Genomic DNA, 9339 nt, shown 5'->3' with positions numbered 1-9339 from the left:
GGGACACTCGTAAGTCAAGGCCCCACTGTATTTGTAAAGTGAATGAAATAGTTTTCAGTAGTCTCTGATTTCACTGACTCTTCAGAATTCAAAAACAAATCCTTTGCCCTAGCCGCTGTGTCTCAGTTGGACATGTGGCTCAGTTAGGGGTTGTCCAGTGGGCACTGAAAGGTCACTAGTTGATTCCAAGTCAGGACATAGGCCCAGGTTGTGGGTTGGATCCCCAGTAGGGGGCCTACAGGAGGCAGCCAATCAGTATTTCTCTCTTGCATCAATGTTTTCCTCTCTCTCTCTCCAAGCCCCCCCTCCCCCGTCTCCAGTCCTCTCTGTCTCAAATCAATAAAAACATCCTACATAATAAAAGCCTAATATGCTAAATGTCCGGTTGTCCAGTCATCTATTCAGCCAATCAAAGCATAATATGCTAATGATATGCTAAGGCCACGCAACCACTCCCTATGACGTGCACTGACTATGAGGGGGCAGACAGTCAACCAGTTGACCAGTCGCTATGACATGCACTGACCACCAGGGGGCAGACAGTCGACCAGTCGACCAGTCACTATGATGTGCACTGACCACCAGGGGGCAGATGCTCCGACTAGTAGGTTGCTTGCTGCTGGGGTCTGGCCAATTAGGACTGAGCGAGATAGGCTAGGCATGTTCTGGACCCTCCCATGGTCCCTCCCCAGCTGGCCAACCTCCCATGTACCTCCCCTGCCCCGATTGTGCACCAGTGGGGTCCCTTGGCCTGGCCTGCGCCCTCTCGCAATCCAGGACACCTCAGGGGATGTCAGAGAGCCAGTTTCGGCCCTATGACAGAACGACCGGTTGCTATGACACGCGCTGACCACCAGGGGCAGGCGCTCAATGCAGGAGCTGCCCCCTGGTGGTCAGTGTGCTTCCACAAAGGGAGCACCACTCAGCCAGAAGTCGGGCTCATGGCTGGCGAGCGCAGCGGTGGTGGCGGGAGCCTCTCCAGCCTACGTGGCAGCACTAAGGATGTCTGACTGACAGCTTAGGCCCGCTTCCTGTGGAAAGCAGGCCTAAGCTATCAGTTGGACATTCCCTGAGGGCTCCTGGACTGCGAGAGGGCACAGGCCGGGCTGAGGGACTCCTCCCCCAATGCACAAATTTCATGCACTGGGCCTCTAGTATATTTTTAAAATCCTTTAAGTGAATGTCCTTACTTTTTATGGCAATAGAGTAATTTTTACATAAGTTAAATAAAAATTTTGTCTCCTTATTATCAGGGTATAATTGAGAAATTCGATTGTACAAAACAAGGTCATATTTTATTCAGACAGAACAAGCCACTATTAAGGAACAAGAACTGACTTTATGTGAAGTCAATGTCTACAAAGTCCTCCCCCAAAAAATGGCCTGCAACTTGATTTATAAGGTGTCAGTTTCTCAGAGAGTAAAGCAATGTCACCTCACAGACTAGGAACTTCAGCAGATATGGGAAACCTCAAGATGAGAAAAATTCACTCAAACTTGCATGTACTGCCAGTGAAATATGGGGGGGTGGGGGGATTTCTAAGGTTGGGATCCTAGCCTCAAAATTGAGGCACAAATAAAGAGGCTTTATAAAGTACAATCTGAGATTCTTTAAAAATGTTAAGGAAAAATTAGTCTCTAGCCTTGGAAGTTGTTAAATAGTGAATGTATGGCTCTAGATTTGCAAGTCACACAACAAGGAGACCTATAATAGTTCATTAATGTTTTTGTTTGTTTGTTTATAACAAAGGTGGAGATTTATTGAAGAACAGGTACAGACTCCCACGTGGCGAAGGGGAAAGAATTTCACAGCACAAACTCCCACATGGGGAGGGGGAAAGAGTCCCCTATTAATGTTTGCTCTAACTATGTAAATAGCCAGGTCAAATATAGAGACCAGCCTTTTCAGCGATTATGATCCCAAGGTGAGAGGATTATTAGGAAAAATTATCCAATATTTGGTAATGGGCAAATGAGATTGTCTACACCCTCAGGAGATTGTCTGATCTATGGTTGATTAACTTTCCATCAACTAGGCTATTTTACACTCTGTAGGTTAAATTATAAAAAAATTGATAGCAATGCAAGTGAATCCTGTCCATACCAATGAAATGAATTTTGTCTGGAGAATATAAATCTCTATAACTCATATTCTCATCTTTACATTTTACTAGTTATCCCAGTAATTAATGAGTTGAATAAAATCCTTGACACATGTTCATTTTACATTTGTATGAGTCATGGTTTTAACTTTATAAATATTAAAAACCTTAATAAGTCTTAAAAACAACTAAAAGTCATTTCATTTGACTTATATTAATATGGATATTTATATTGAGATGAATGCATCTAATGTTATATGGATTTTTTTAAAATATATTTTATTTTATTTTTTACAGAGAGGAAGGGAGAGGGATAGAGAGTCAGAAACATCAATGAGAGAGAAACATTGACCAGCTGCCTCCTGCACACCCCACACTGGGGATGTGCCTGCAACCAAGGTGCATGCCCTTGACCAGAATCGAACCTGGGACCTTTCAATCTGCAGGTCGACACTCTAGCCACTGAGCCAAAACAGTTAGGGCATTATATGGATTTTTAAGATACATAAATATTTGAGACAATTAAGTGTTTGGCCTTAATTATCTTTCCTTCATTTTCGAGAGCTTGTCAAAAGTATTAAGTACTCAAAACATGAGGCTAAGGCACAAAAAGTTGAAAATAAGACATGTCAAATTTATCCAGCTGACTGGTAATCTGCATGTATACAATCGAGGTGAAAGTACATTTTATGTTCAATCTAAGACAAACAAAAATCTTACCTGTCTATAGTATTTTTCATATACAGGATTCCCACTTGATAACTAAAATAAAAAAAATAGAAATTAAATTCTATTCAATAACTTCTATTAATATATTTGCATTCATTCAATAGATATTTGAAAAATAAAGATAAACAGGATTAAAATATCCTTAATTTCAAAAAGTTAGTTTTGGTTTTTTTTGGGAGGGAAGTGGGAGTGAATAAAGGCAGCCATATAGATTACTAAGAATCAGGTACAAGAAATAAAACAAGAATTTTTAAATTACTCTTGATATCAAAAATCATTTCCTCATGCAAAATTTTACCCAGAACCCAACATATAACAATTTAGGGGTGAAATGCTTAAAGTTGAAAGGCCCAAAGCCTTAAGCAATCACCCTATACCCAAGTGCCCAAAGTACCTATAAATACAATTCAAACACCACATCAATCTATACTAATAAAAACCTAGGTGGTCCTTGCACCCTCACGCGACACCCTCACATCATCACAAGATGGCTGGCAGGGGAGGGCAGTTGTGGGCGATCAGGCCGGCAGGGAAGGGTAGTTGGGGGTGACCAGGCTGGCAGGGGAGGGCAGTTGGGGGCAATTGGGCCAGCAGGGGAGGGCAGTTGGGGGCGATCAGACCGACAGGGGAGGGTAGTTGGGGGCAATCGGACCAGCACGGGAGGGCAGTTGGGAACAATCAGGCCATCAGGGGAGCAGTTAGGCATCAATCAGGCTGGCAGGGGAGCGATTAGGGGGCAATCAGGCTGGCAGACAGAAGCGGTTAGGGGCAATAAGGCAGGCAGGCAGGTGAGCGGTTAGGAGCCAGCGGTCCCGGATTGTGAGAGGGATGTCCGAGGGGTCCCAAATTGGAGAGGGTGCAGGCCAGGCTGAAGGACACCTGCCTCGTGCATGAATTTCGTGCACTGGGCCTCTAGTAGAATAATAAAATGAACACACCAATGGATGTACAAAAAGATGATACTATCACCAGATCTGAAATGCCTGTAGTCAGGAAGTGCCATTCAATTCATACCACAGTTCAAAGGGTTCCTTGGTTATCTGATGAACAGACTTATCATCTCATCTGAAACGCAATTTAGGAGTATCAATGTTTGAAGGCACACGTTCAACTATACATGAATGTGTAAGAGTGTTCTGGAACCAGGAAGGGAGTCCAGGATGGCTTTATGAGGGTGATATCGGTGCAGGAATTTGAAGTACGAGTGGGGGGAGCGGGTGATTCTATACACAGGTAATAGCATGCACAGAGGTATGCATGCAACAGAAAGCTCAATTATGTTGAAAAGAATCACAAGTAGTTCTGAATAGTGGTACAAAGTAAGCACAAAGTTGTAAAGTTTTGTTTAAGACAACTTATGAGGGGCTTCATCTGCATGGTAAAAGTAAAGAAAAGGAGGATGGAAAAAGGGGACAAATTCAGGAGTTATTTACTTAGTATTAGTTCTAGGTGATTAGTTATATGTGAAAAGGAAGAGTACAATGGAATGTACACTGCTACTTAGGAAATAAATTTAATGGCCCAGGGAAGGACCCAAACACTGGTAATAGCAAAAAAGAAGGATATGCTTTGAAGAAAAGTTTATAAGATAGATTTGCCAGGGCTTATTAAATAGATGAGGGGGCAGGAAAAGCTTAGTTAGAAATACAAAGATAAATAGAGAAAAATATTTTTAAGCATCAAGATTGGGCTTTTTTTTTTTTTTTTTTACATGGCCTATAGTCTTAATGGGTACAAGACTGGATTAATAAACCAACATTCACCAAGTGCCTACTTTGAGAACATATTATGCAAAGTACTTTATAAATACTTCCACACTTAATCCTTGTGAGCCACATATCATCCGTTTGCAAATGAGGAAACCTAATATGAAGGCTAATTATATGTGTCAATTTGGCTAGGCTATGGTACCCAGTTGTTTGGTCAAATACCAGTCTAGATGTTACTGTAAAGGTATTTTTTTAGATGTGATTAATATTTAAATCAGTAGACTGAGTAAAGCAAATTAATCTCCATAATGTGGGTAGGTATCATCCAATCAGTTGAAAGCCTTAAGAAGAAAGAATGAGGTCCCCTGAGGAAGAAGGAATTTTGTCTCCAGATATCTTCAGACTCTCAACATTAATTCTTCCCTGGGTCCCCACCCTACTGGCTGCCCTGCAGATTTAGGACTTGCCAGCCTCCACGCGAGCTAATTCCTTAAAACCAATCAGTAAGTGTATGTGTGTGTGTGCGCCTGTGCATTCCCTGTTGTCTCTGTTGAACCCTAATATAACTAGTCTCAAAGAGGTTACTTGTCCAAGCTTTTAAATGGCAGAGACTGGACTTAAGTGCAGGTGTGTCCCACTCCCAGCTCCATGCTCTTTCACAAAAGCATGCTGCTTTCTCATATGCCATGGTTTGCTCAGGAAGGTCTTGATTTACAATATGCTGTCCCAGTATCCCATCCAGTTTACCATTTGTCTCAGATTTCTCATTTTCTTAAATGAACAATTATTATTAATCACCACATTAAAATAAGCAAAGATGGATTCAGTACACTTCTAACTGTATACATCTAGCTTCTGGCAAAGATATCAGCTAATCATGTGTAAGTGCTTTAATCACTTGAACAAGTGATGAAATCTCAAAAAGGACTAGTGATAATTTCATCTTTCTTTTCCTGACTCTACAGATATAACATAACTAAACTCTTTCTTTTCAAGGATAGCATGCAGAAGACCCACTGAGTATCTTCAGATGCAAGCAACCAGGGACTGCTAATTGCTTACAGCCTTTCCAGACAGTAGGAAAAGTATTTGACACTGGTGCTCCTGTTGGCTATTTGGTGTTCAATGACTGCAAGATGCACCAGGCCACCAGCTGGCTGTCAGTGGGGAATTCCAGGTTAGGTGGGAGGAGTCAGGTCTGATAACTCTTGAGGTGGTTTTGTGGTTTTTTAAATTTATTGTAGAGCATAAATCTACAACTGCTTATTTTGTTGTTTGGCAATCATTTTTTATCTACTATACCCTTTCAGTAGCAATAAGCTAAAATGAAGAAATTGTATATTTAAAACAAAATTAAGTACTACATTTCTATTTCTGTAGAAAGCAGATAGACAATTTGCATAAAACTTTTGAGGCTATTTCTATTTAAAACGGAGCGTTAGTGACATCACTGTTAACAAGTTAGCTGTAATTATCAACATTTACAAATGTTTTCATATATCCACAGTTAAACTGTTAAGGACAAAAAAAAATTATCAAATACAAAAAACAACAACATGGCAATATTGTATGCTCTACTTGCAAGGTATCATCAGATTTTAAAGACTGGAATCTTTGAAACACTAACTTTGCAAATTGGTATTGAATGTGCTTGAAAACAAGTCCAAAAATTGATTGCATTTGTTCAAAATCAGTTGGAAATCTTTAATCAAAGATTAAAGTTCAATGAATAATGCTCCAAAAAAACAACAAAAAACTTTAGCTTTGAAGCTTTTAGCAAATAGCAATTATTATAAACTACATTTGCCAAAACACTGAAATGCATCCCTTAAAATCAAGGAAACACCTAGCTTATGTGGCTCAGTTGATTGGAGCATCATCCCATACACCAAAAGGTGGGTTTGATCCCTAATCGGGGTGTGTACAGGAGGCAATGGATTGATGTTTCTCTTTCATGTTGATGTTTCTCTCTCTCCCTTCTTCTCTCTAAAATCAGTAAAATTAAAAAAAATGCAAAGAAAGAACTGAATAAATTAAATAGTGAGAGCTCAAATAGTATAAAAGACTGAATCTTGAAATTCTATAATTATACTTTGTAATAAATTGTAGGAATTCCAGCAAGAGTATTTCTATTTTTAGCTGAAAAAATTTATACTCTGTATTGAAATGAAATGAAATTACAGAAAGCCTACAATTTTACAGCATCTAAATTTCATGGAACATGTAAAATAATCATATATAGGGACAACTTACATGAAAAGATTTATCTTCTAAAAATATTTGTCAAAAAGAGTACTTTTAGTAGAGGCAAAAAGACACTTACTGTGAAAATATTAGGGCTAATAACTTTATAGTTTTCAGTAAGAAAAAAATTAGAATTAAGAATATTCTCCATTTAGTAAAAGTTTTCCTGAACTAACCAGGTACAATGTGTACAGAAAGCATATTAGCAATTAAAAATATTACTGGTTACAGAGAAGAGTCAACTATAAGGGTTAACAACCACAATACATAAAATGTAACTGAAAAATACTGCAGGCAGTTTTATGAAAAAATTAGAACTAGTTAAACTATATTGGAAAATAATTACATTGTTCAGAAAAGTATTAGAGACAGATATAACTAAGAAACTGATTTAAAATCTGATTATTACCAAGAATAATTATTCTGCTTATGTTTTCCGATATTCTGATAACCTATGTAAAGACTTTATTTTGTTGTAATACAGAACAAATGTTTTAGAAATTTTAATTTTTAAAAAAATATATTTTATTGATTTTTCAGAGAGGATGGGAGAGGGATAGAGAGTTAGAAGCATTGATGAGAGAGAAACATCGATCAGCTGCCTCCTGCACACCTCCCTCTGGGGATGTGCCCGCAACCAAGGTACATGCCCCTAGCCGGAATCGAACCCGGGACCTCCCAGTCCGCAGGCCAATGCTCCATCCACTGAGCCAAACCGGTTAGGGCAGAAATTTTAATTTTTGAAAACTGACCTTGAAAAGAACTGCTTTACTGATCTACCAATGTAATGAAACCATTTTGATGGCCAAAAATGAAGTATTTTTTTTAATTTACAGAATTGAAAATATAGTGTCTTTTTCATTCTCAAAAATGGCCCAGTTTCAATGAAAAATTACAGGTAGGGGTGTAAATTTTCTGCTAGAGAAAGTAAATGACATGTGTTCCCTAAATAATGAGCTAATTGTTTTTTAATATATGTTTTTTTATTTCAGAGATGAAGGAAGAGGGAAAGAAATATCAATGATGAGAGAGAATAATTGATTGGCTGCTCTTGCATGCCTCCTACTGGGGATCAAGCCTGCAACCCAGACATGTGCCCTGCCCCAGAATGGAACCATGACTTTCGGGTTCATAGGTCAACGCTCAACCACTGACACTGGCCAGGCAATACTGAGTTACTTTTTAAATACAATCCAGTTGAATTTTTAGTGTCCCCCAAAAAACTCATACATACTAGTAGTAAGAAATCCTGAGTTCCATACTACCTTATTAATCATCACCTTACAAACTCATTGGGTTACTACATAAATACATTTGAGAAGGCCTGGGCTCATTAAAGTATTCTAATCTAAAGTACACCTTGTGCTGATTACTATACTTATACGATACAGCTAAGTGAGAATGGAAAAAGCCATTTAAATTGCCAAATCACTCATCAAGCAAAATGATCAAAGAATGTTTTTCGTGTGTCTCAATAAAATTGGTTTTTTTAAACTGAAATATAACCATTTTAGAATTTAAAAAATCACAAATACACAACACACATAATGAATGCACAGAGGAAAAAATGTGAAAGGTATAGCTAAAATGCTAACAGTAATTATGTCTGGATAATGGGATTATAATTATTTTTACATTCTTTACATTACTCTGTATTCCCTGAAAACTTTTTTTTTATAATAAACATGCCCTACTTTTATAAGTAAAACAATAAAGCTATTTTCAAATTGGAGGAAAATATGAAACTCCAAAAATTTTAAATCAGTATGCAAAATTGCATATGAATTTTTGACAAGGAAAACTTAAACTAAAGTTGTAAAATCAAATTCTGACCTCTTAAAATACTAATGTTATTAGAATTTTAAAGTAATTCTTTATCATTAACTATCATAAACTCTTATCAGTTGCCACAAAGTAAAAGGGGGATGGGAGGCTGCTAATTTTATTAAGAAAAGTCATGTAAAGTGTAACAAACTTTACTGAGAAAAAAAGTTATTACAAAAGTAGAGCATAGTATATCATCCTACAGTCTGGTAGGTTGTATTATAATTCTTAATCATTTATTCTCCTTTTATAAGAGTATTAACAACCCTCCCTGTTGCCATGTGACTTGTAGTGCCTCTCTGTGGATACCCTATTGTTGGCTTGGCCATGTGACTTACTTTGGCCAATGAAATATGAGAAAGTTCCAGTTCCAAGTAGAAGTTTTAAGAGCTTTGTGTGTTTCCACCAGCTCTTGCTCTTTTCTCTCTGCCAAGAGAACAGTATGTCATAAATAGGGGGTGCTCCTTCATCCTGGATCCTGAAATGAAAAAGAATTGTGGAGTAGAACCATAATAGATTACTAGAGAACCTATAATGTGAGCAATAAAGAAATCTTTGTTATTGTAAACACTGATATTTGGAGTTATTTCTTTGTGCAGCATAATCTAGCAAAAGTTAACACATAGGTAATCTAACCCCAAAGTGTACCAGGTAGTAAAAAAAAAAAAAGGAGACCCTGGTTATTGGAAATTCATAGGTTGATAAATGAATGTTGAGTTGCTTCATATAAA

Source organism: Myotis brandtii, unplaced genomic scaffold, assembly GCF_000412655.1.
Source record: "Myotis brandtii unplaced genomic scaffold, ASM41265v1 scaffold382, whole genome shotgun sequence".
NCBI lineage: Eukaryota > Metazoa > Chordata > Mammalia > Chiroptera > Vespertilionidae > Myotis > Myotis brandtii.
The sequence above is the reverse complement of the archived record's forward strand: the minus strand, read 5'-3'. Positions refer to the sequence as shown.